Below are 10,659 nucleotides of genomic sequence, written 5' to 3' on the forward strand. Positions count from 1 at the left end.
TATATATAGAGAGAGAGAGAGAGAGAGAGAGAGGTTTGTGTATGTATGTATGTCTGTCCTTTATCACGACTTAACAACTGGTGTTGGTGTTTGTTTCCACAACTTACCAGTTTGGCAAGACAGACTGATAGAATAAGTAACAGTCTTAAAAACATTAAGTACTGGGATTGATTTATTCAATAAAAAATTCTTCAAGGTGGTGCCCCAGCATGACCACAGTCAAATGAGTGAAGCAAGTAAAAGAGTAAAAGAAGAGCCAATGATGGGTGCCTCTTACATGTGAATACACAAACACATTCAAATGATATTGAAATATGTTGAAGAATGAAAGCATATTCAATAAATGGACTAAAGTATGTTTTATATTTTAAAATGACCATTTTTATTCTTGTGACTTGTTTCATGCCACTGCAATTATCAGATGAATTCCTGATGATCAAAGCAGCAGGAAACTCAAGTCACAAGTTCATATAACAAACACTGGATAGATGTCAATTCCTTACAGCTGTTTCCAACAAATTTTTTTAATTGAATAACGAGTACATTAATTGTACACATAAGCTGAGTATCCTTCTGTCTGTACTTCTGTACCAATGTTGGCATTAGTCTATAATTAATCTTTAATTCTGACCCAACCCAATGCCTTACCATTTAAGTGCCTTCTTCGGTTGTTGCCAGTGCCGCCGGACTGGCTCCCATGTAGGTAGCACATAAAAACCACCTTTTGAGCATGGTTGTTGCTAGAACCACCTGACTGGCCTTCATGCCGGTGGCATGTAAAAGCACCCACTACACTCTCAGAGTGGTTGGCATTAGGAAGAGCATCTAGCTGTAGAAACTTCGCCAGATCAGATTGGAGCCTGGTGCAGCCTTCTGGCTCACCAGTCCTCAGTCAAACCATCCAACCCATGCCAGCATGGAAAGCAGACGTTAAACGATGATGATAATCACACACACACACACGTGCATGCAACTGGATATCAAATGGATAATATCATTCAAAGCTAATGGTGCATACTCTCTCTTTAGAGAATGTATATTCATGTGATTCATTTTTTAATATTTTTTCAGTACCAATCAAATCTTGATGTACAATTGAATAGTCATGTTTTGCTATGTTTACAAATAGTGTCATGATGCTTCCTCCACCTAAACCATTTGAATAGGAATTTCAGAGTTATGTTTCAAGAGGTGTCAGCTTCTAATAAAATATACAAGTTTTACGTATTGTGTACTTTCTCACCCCTGTTAGTAAACAAATACCTACTAATTCACTCCACACACACACACACACACACATATATATATATATATATATACAACCATAACATCAGGGGTATGAGAGGTAAAGATATATTTATTTAACCACATGACTTCCATATAATTATGGCTGTTTTGCAACCTTCTTCATGTAGTATTAATTTCACTATGCAAGAATTTATACATACATGTTTGCATCAGTATGTATACACTGCATTACACAATACAATTGTCTATTCACAGATCAATGCATATACAGAAAGCAAGTTCATCAGGTCATCAGGATTACATCACCATTTCAACTCTTGTAATAGCCATGCAATTCTCTGAACCCCTATTTTATGCTAGTCCTTTATCTATCTATTTCTCAAATATATATCATCATCATCCTCATCATCGTTTAACGTCCGCTTTCCATGCTAGCATGGGTTGGACGATTTGACTGAGGACTGGTGAAACCGGATGGCAACACCAGGCTCCAATCTAAATTTGGCAGAGTTTCTACAGCTGGATGCCCTTCCTAACGCCAACCACTCTATATATATATATATATATAGATATATATATATATATAGGTTATGAGCGATAGTGATGTCAATTAGACTCAGAGGTTTCAGGTAATGCTGAGTAAGTGCTATGGATAGACCATAGTTAAGCTCCAGGTTCAGTGATTATGCAAATAAGGGGTCCAACGTAGGTCATATATCAGCATGTGAATATAAGGATTTACTTTTCATAATGAGATAAAAAACCAAGGCTGTGTATAATATCGAACATTTATAAATAGAATGTCTTACAGCTGTTTCCAGGATATTTATTATATCCCTTCATCGGAGACAGTGTGAGAAGATGATTAAGTATCTTCTTGCTTAATCATCTTGTCACACCGTCTCCAATGTTTCCATCTACCAAATGCACTCACAAAGCTTTGGTCAGCCCCCAAGGCTATAGTAGAAGATACTTGTCAAAGATGTTACACAGCGGGACTGAACCCAGAAACATGTGGTTGAGAAGCAAGTTTCTTACCACACAGCCATGCCTGTGCGCGCGCGCACACGCACACACACACACACACACACACACACACACATTCTTTAACTTGTTTCAGTTATTTGACTGACCATGCTGGAGCACCACCTTTAGTCGAACAAATCGATCCCAGGACTTATTCTTTGTAAGGCTAGTACTTATTCTATCGGTTTCCTTTGCCGAACCACTAAGTTTTTGGGATGTAAACACACCAACATCAGTTCTCAAGTGATGGGGAGGAGGAAACAGACACACACATATATAACGGGATTCTTTCAATTTCTGTCAACCAAATTCACTCACATGCCTTTGGTTGGCCCAAGGCTAAAGTAGAAGACACTTGCCCAAGGTGCCATGCAGCAGGACTGAACCTGGAATCATGTGGTTGGGAAGCAAGCTTCTTACTACACAGCCACCTCCCTGAACTCTCTCCATTCCATTCTTACGCTGGCTACCATATGTTCAGAATATCCTCCACCATTGCTAATTAGGCTACTTAAGTATCAGAGGCTGTGTACTGCGCGCGCACACACACACACACACACACACACACACACACACGTGCACACATGCTTGGGGGAGCATATAGGTGCAGTGGAACCAAAAGCAGGTGAAGGTAGCAGGTGTGCAAGAGCAATAAGCACAAAAAGCACACAAAAATAGATTCTCTCAAATGCCCAAGAAAATCCTTAAAAGTAACTGATAGATTCTGTTACCTAGGTGACCTAATTAACAGTAATAGTGGAGGAGGCGGAGGTGGAGGGTATTCTAGAAGTATAGTGAGCAGAGTATGAGAAAGCTAGACAAAGATTAGGGATCAATTATTTCTGTTGATAAAAAAAGGGGTTTTTCTCTTTAGAAGGAAAGGTAGGCACTGTGTGAAGCTTGTGTATGGATTTCAATGCTACATAGAAGTGAGATGATCAGTGAAGACTAGAAAGACATGAAGCAACCATGCCCTCCTGGGTACGCTACATCAATCTGCATTAAAGATGGCATACAAATGGGGGCTGTGTGGTAAAAAGTTTGCTTCCCAACCACATGGTTCCGGGTTCAGTTCCACTGTGTCTCCTTGGGCAAGTGTCTTCTACTATAGCCTCAAGCCAACCAAAACCTTGTGAGTAGATTTGGCAGATGGAAACTGAAAGAAGCCCATCGTGAATATATATGTGTGTGTGTGTGTGAGTGTTTGACCCCCTACCACCGTTCGACAACCAGTGTTGGTGTATTTATGTCCCTGTAACTTAGCAGTTCAGCAAAGATGACTGATAGAACAGGTTCAGTCCCACTGTGTAGCAACTTGGGCAAATGTCTTCTATAGCCTCGGGCCAACCAGACCCTTGTGAGTGGATATAGTAGATGGAAACTGAAAGAAGCCTTTCATGTGTGAGTGTGTGTCATTGTGTCTGTCCTCCAACCATTGCTTGGAAACCAATGTTGGTATGTCTACATCCCCGTAACTTAGTGGTTCGGCAAAAGACACCGATAGAAATAAGTACTAGGCTGACAAAAAATAAATCCTGGGGTCGATCTCTTCGACTAAAAACCCTTTAAGGTAGTGCTCCAGCATGACCACAGTCAAATGAACTGAAACAAGTAAATGGATAAAAATTAAAAAGTACAAGAATAACATACATACATGTGTATATAATTCTATGCAACAGATAAAATTTAAACCTAAGTGTAAGCACTTAAACACTGTATATATGAGTATCATAATACAAACCGCAAGTGTATATAAATGTATAAGAGGTTATGTATGTATAAACAGCATTGTGTCTGTATATACGTGTATGTATGCATATATGTGTGTGCGTATTTATATATATATATATATATATATATATATATATATATATACATGTGTGATTGTAAGTATGTGCATTGTTTATACATGTCTGTGTATGTGCATGTTGTGTATATATGTGTATGTATGTATGTTACTGGTTAGGAAGAAGTTTAATAATAGCAGAAAAGTTGCATCAGTCAGTTGATTACTGTGCATCCATGTATTTGTATATATATGTTTGTGTATATATGTATATATATGTATGTGTGTGTGAAGGTGTATATATGTGTATGTGTGGTGTGTATTCCAGGTGTTTTATAACAGCAGTATGATTTCATCAGCTGATCACTATCAAGATCTATGAGTGTATGTATGTATGTATGTGTGTATATATATACATACATACATACATATATATATATATATATATATATATATGTATTAAGATATGAGTGTGTGTGTGTATATATGTCCACACACACATGTATATATGTGTATCAAGATATGTGAATGTATGTGTGTGTGTGTATATATATATATATATGTGTGTGTTTATGAATATCTTTATGAAGAGATGTATATGAAGGAGTGTATATTTTGTGTGTATGTCTGCCAGATGTTTAGTAACAGCAGTGAGACCTCATTCTGTGTGTGTGTATATATATATATGTGTGTATATACATGTATATGTGTGTGAGGGCCATATGGCTAGTAACACCAGTGAAGCTCCTTGAAGTGTATGCATTTGTTTGTATATTTATTTTGTGTGCATGTGTGCATGTGTATATGTGTGTATGCAGATATATTTGTGTATGCATGTGTATTTGTGTGTGCGTGTATGAATATGTATATTTATATCTATGCATATTTGTGCTTGTGTGTGTATATATACTCCAGATGGTTAGTATGAAGTGAAATCCCATTAAAAGATGGCTATTGATAACACCCAGCCCCTTTCTTCCAATGTTGCCATTAACAACTACCAAACATTACCTCTCAAGTACTACCACCTCCACTGCAACCAGCACTACAATTGCCACTTTTATCCTTATTCTCCCACATTCTCTCTGACAGGGGATATGCAAATAAAACCTTCAAAGTTGCTGAATGAAATCTGGTGAACCGAAATATGGAAGCTCATAAGTGTAAACTTTCCAGTTTTAGAATGATCATGTCTGTATGTCTCCCAGTATAGCACCACAATCTACCCTTTGGGTGCCTTTTGCAGAAAGGCTCAGCTCTTATTCTCCAGAGCAGGGGTTTTCAAACTGTGGTCCGCGGACCACAGGGGGTCCGCAAGGACAAGACAGGGGGTCCATGGACAGCAAATACTTTTTATGGGCAATTTGATTTTATGTATGTTTTTTAACCGAAATCTTTTAATTGACAATAAACCTATTTTGTTAAATACTGTTAAATAAATAAATGTAAAAATAGATGTTATTTTAAGCAAATATTTATGTATAAATTTCCTAAGCATTTATAAGGGTTAGATACTATCTATCGGTAACCACAATTTCCAGTGTCCCGCTATTTTTGCAAGACTGTAGGATATAATATGAGGGATATTTGTCAGCTATTTCTTGTAAGGTAAACTACCACATGACTTATTACCAAAGATATTCCACCCAAGAACTCCCATCTTATTAAGGGTACGTCAGACTTATTACACCCCAGTATGCAACTGGTACTTATTTTATCGACCCCGAAAGGATGAAAGGCAAAGTTGACCTCGGCGGAATTTGAACTCAGAACGTACCAACGGGTGAAATACCGCTAAGCATTTTGTCCAGCCCGCTAACAATTCAGCCAGCTTACCGCCTTACCCTTGATAATAATAATAATAATAATAATAATAATGGTCTCAAATTTTGGCACATGGCCAACAATCTCAGGGAAGTGGGTAAGTTGATTACATCAACTCCAGGGAAGTGGATAAGTTGATTACATCAACCCCAGCGTGTCACTGGTACTTAATTTATCGACCCCGAAAGGATGAAAAGTAAAGTCAACCACAGTGGAATTTGAACTCAGAACAAAGCATTTCGTCCAGCACGTTAATGATTCAGCCAGCTCACCACCTTAATAATAATAATAATAATAATAATAATAATAATAATAATAAAGACCCTTTCTGAATAATATAGACTTTTAGGGCTAGTTTCCCAGTTTCTGTGGGGCATATATTCTCTGCCCACTGGACAGGATGCTGGTCTATCACACAATTACTCATTTTTGCCAGCTGAGTGGGCTGGAGCTACGTGAAATGAAGTGCCTTGCTCAAGAACCCAATGCCTCACCCAATCCAAGATTTGAAACCACAATCTTACGATCATGAGTCAAACGCCCTAACCACCAAGATTATGCACCTCAACACTATCATACGAGTATTATCTTTCATCTTTTACTTGTTTCAGTTGTTCGACTGTGGCCATGCTGGGGCATCACCTTGAAGAACTTTTGGTTGAATAAATTGATCCCAGTACTTTTTTTTTTTTTTGAAAGCCAGGTACTTATCCAATCAGTCCCTTTTGTTGATCTGCTAAGTTACGGGGACATAAACACACAAACACCAGTTGTCAAGTGGTGATAGGGAACAAACACAGACACAAAGATGTATGTGTGTGTATATATATATATTTGTTTGTGTGTATATATGTGTTTGTGTGTATATGTACATGCATACTCACACGAAGGGCTTCTTTCAGTTTCTATTTACCAAATTCACTCACAAGGCTTAGGGTGGGCTATAGTAGAAGACACTTACCCAAGGTGCCATGCAGTGGGATTGAACCCAAAACCATGTGGTTGAGAAGCATGCCTCTTACCATACAGCCATGCCTAGGTAATAATTGCAAATGATACTCCACTAACCAGCACCACCAACACCGCAGCCGCCATCATCATCATCATCATCAACATCAGGCAATAACTACAGAATGTTCTGCAAACCACCACCACCACCCCTCAGCCCCACCATTATCATTTGAGTATTAGGTAATAATATTCAAATGATGATATAACCATTCAGTAATACTCGTATGAGGAAACCCCCAACTCACCACCACCACCACCACCACCATTATTACCATCACCATAGGGGTATTAGGTGATAATTGCGAAAAAGAGATACACTATTTATAAAAATGGTTCCAGAAGGTACAGCTATCTCTAAGACATCTCTGGCTACCCTGGAAATATCATTGCCACCTGCCAACACCAGCTACTCTACCCATATTTGCTGATAGACAAACTGACATACTTGTTATATAGCTTCCTGAAGTAACACTACCTATCTACCTACCTACCTACCTTGGTAACTACACCTCATTAACTATGCATACTCCATCATATAAACCAAATATACATTTGCAAGCATATTCATTAACTATGCACAGCATCCAGCCAACATCTCAACAAATACAGCCCCACCAACCATGTTACATCATCTGTACGGTGAACCAACGAAAGAGCCATTAACTTATGTAGTAAACCTGTCTGTTAGAAATAGCAGCTAAATTTCCCCTCATATCATAATAACTGTCTTAACCCTTTAGCATTTAAACCGGCCATATCTGGCCAAAATATTCTATTTGTTTGATGCTCAAACTGGCCAGATACAATCTCTTGTGCCCACTTCACAAAGTCGTACTAAAACTAAACAATAATATTATTAAAATCTTGAAGCTATGATATTACTTATTAATTCAAAATGATGTGAATAAATAAGGATTACATTTGACAGGGTAATCTGAATGCTAAAGGGTTAATGCAGAAAGAACTCCTGGAATAATGCAGGTTTTGTGATAGTGAATAAATTAAATGGTAGGGATATAAAGGCCTCTTTTAGTCATGAATGACCAATGGATGGCACCTAGAAAGTTCCCCTTCAAGACACAAGTTCAGGTAAAGTTGTTTTGTGATGGAAGACCAGCAGTCACCCATGCATACCAGTGTCCCCTCACCATGCGGCCGATGTTGTTCAAGGCAAAGAGAAGGGGCCGATACAGCTTAGCACCTGTGATGCCGCAACTCATTTCTACAGCTGAGTGAACTGGAGCAATGTGGAATAAAGTGTCTTGCTCAAGAACACAACACACAGTGCAGTCCAGGAATTGAACTCACATCATGATTGTAACCCAACACTAACCACCGAGCCATATACTCTTTTACTCGTTTCAGTCTTTTGACTGTGGCCATGCTGGAGCACCGCCTTTAGTCGAGCAAATCGACCCCAGGACTTATTATTCAGAAGCCTGGTACTTATTCTATCGGTCTCTTTTGCCGAACCACTAAGTTATGGGGACATAAACACACCAGCATCGGTTGTCAAGCGATGTTGGGGGGACAAACACAGACACACAAACATATATACGACAGGCTTCTTTCAGTTTCCATCTACCAAATCCACTCACAAGGCTTTGGTCGGCCCGAGGTTATAGTAGAAGACACTTGCCCAAGATGCCACGCAGTGGGACTGAACCCGGGACCATGTGGTTGGTAAGCAAACTACTTACCACTCCTACGCATATATATATATATATATATATATATATATATATACGCACACAAAACACCTAGAATATCTATAATTCGTATGTCTGCTCCATCAGAGTTAACCTGGTGTTAAACAACAATAACAACAAGAATTATTGTTAAGCTTATAATCTCATAATCTACTTGAAATGTAACATCAGTGTTGGATGATATGGTAGATTTGAAAGAAATTCGAAATGGTAAGGAATATAGATATGACATAGAAAGGGATAAAGAATTAAGTTTCTAATTCAACACTAAAGAAGATAACTCTGTATGCATCTGTGTGTTTATATATATATATATGTATATATATGTATCTTTTATTCCTTTGCTTGTTTCAGTCATTTGATTGCGGCCATGATTGAGCACCACCTTTAGTCGAGAAAATCAACCCCAAAACTTATTCTTTGTAAGCCTAGTACTAATTCTATTGGTCTCTTTGCTGAACCGCTAAGTTACGGGGACATATTCAAGTGATGGTGGGGGGACAAACACACACACACAAATAAATAAATAAATATATATATATATATACATATATACACACACAATGGGCTTCTTTCAGTTTATGTCTACTAAATCCACTCACAATGCTTTGGTTGGCCCGAGGCTAATAGTAGAAGACACTTACCCAAGGTGCCATGCAGTGGGACTGAACCTAGAGCCATGTGGTTGGGAAGCAAGCTTCTTATCATACAGCCACTCCTGCACCTCTATATATGTATGTGTGTGTGTGTGTGTGTGTGTGTGTGTGTGTGTGTGTGTGTGTGTGTGTGTGTGTGTGTGTGTGTGTGTGTGTGTGTGTGTGTGTGTGTGTGTGTATATATATATATACATATATATATATATATACATATATATATATATACATGTAGAAAATTGATTTTGGAGTACACATGAAGCTATAAACATAAGCAAGTGAATATTGATTTTTAAACCCAATATTTACATATTATTTGAAGGCGCATGGCTCACTGGTTAGTGTCAGGCTTATAATCGTGAGGATGTGAGTTCAATTCCTGAACCAGGAATCATTTAGAGCTCCATGTAGATTTTCATAATTCAGTTTGATTACTGTATAGTTGTTAATTATCACTAGTTACAATTTATAGAGCAAGCGTAGGAAATACAAGGTTCTGGGTTCAGTCCAACCGCATGGCACATTGGGTAAGCGTCTTCTACTATAGCCTTGGGCTGCTTCAAATGCAAGTAGATGCTCAACCACAATGTATCCTCTGGGAACACTTTATTGTATCAAATAATACAATTATCTCTAACTTGATATAATAAAATGTTCCTTGAGGATTAAGAAGAGGAGAAAGATGTAAATGAATTAGCTGAGTGTACAGGTTAACGGATCCAGCTGAAAGACGAGGTAGTCATGTACTCACCTTTTCAGCAAAACAGATCCTCCTGTGCCTCTATCATACTTCCATATCCCTCAATACTACACCCCACTCAGTTGAGGACAGGGTCTTGTATCTTGAGTGCCAGGTAACCTCACTAGTGCTGGTGCCCTGAAAAGTTCACCCAGTACACTCTCTCTAAAGTTGTTGGCATTTGGAACAGCATCCAGCTGCAGAAACCATGCCAAAGCAGACTTTGGAGGTCAGGGCAGTCCTCTGACTCATCGGTTCATGTCAAACCATTGAACGCATGCTAGGAGGGTGAAAGGGATGTTAAATGATGAGGATTCAATGAATTCTGTCTGAGACATGGAAGAATGGAAAAGTAATTGCTAAAACAATGATGAGATGTAATACTTGTATATTACATAAAATTGAAGATCTTATGCACATATATACATAAATGCATGTGTGTGTGTTTGTGTGTGTGTGTGTGTGTGTGCATGCACCTATATATTCATAGATATGAATATACACACACACAAATGTATATAGACACACACGCACACACACAAATATATATTGACACGCACACACACACACAAATGTATATAGACACACGCGCACACACACACAAATGTATATAGACACATGCGCACACACACACAAATGTATATAGACACATGCGCACACACA

At 38.4% G+C, this 10,659-nt stretch overlaps 1 protein-coding gene and 1 long non-coding RNA gene across 2 annotated transcripts in view; one reads left to right on the plus strand and one right to left on the minus strand.

Moving 5' to 3' along the window:
- Window positions 1-10,659, minus strand: part of LOC106872757 (proteoglycan 4) — a 329,051-nt gene that overhangs the window by 296,988 nt on the left and 21,404 nt on the right. The gene's annotated exons all lie outside the window — the stretch shown is intronic.
- LOC128249269 (uncharacterized) overlaps window positions 1-10,659 on the plus strand; it is a 74,117-nt gene that overhangs the window by 57,236 nt on the left and 6,222 nt on the right. The window contains exon 2 of the long non-coding RNA XR_008265357.1: window positions 6,496-6,587. This is a non-coding gene — a long non-coding RNA (uncharacterized LOC128249269). The remainder of the gene's footprint in view (window positions 1-6,495; window positions 6,588-10,659) is intronic.

The sequence above is a fragment of the Octopus bimaculoides genome, chromosome 13 (assembly GCF_001194135.2).
Source record: "Octopus bimaculoides isolate UCB-OBI-ISO-001 chromosome 13, ASM119413v2, whole genome shotgun sequence".
Lineage (NCBI taxonomy): Eukaryota > Metazoa > Mollusca > Cephalopoda > Octopoda > Octopodidae > Octopus > Octopus bimaculoides.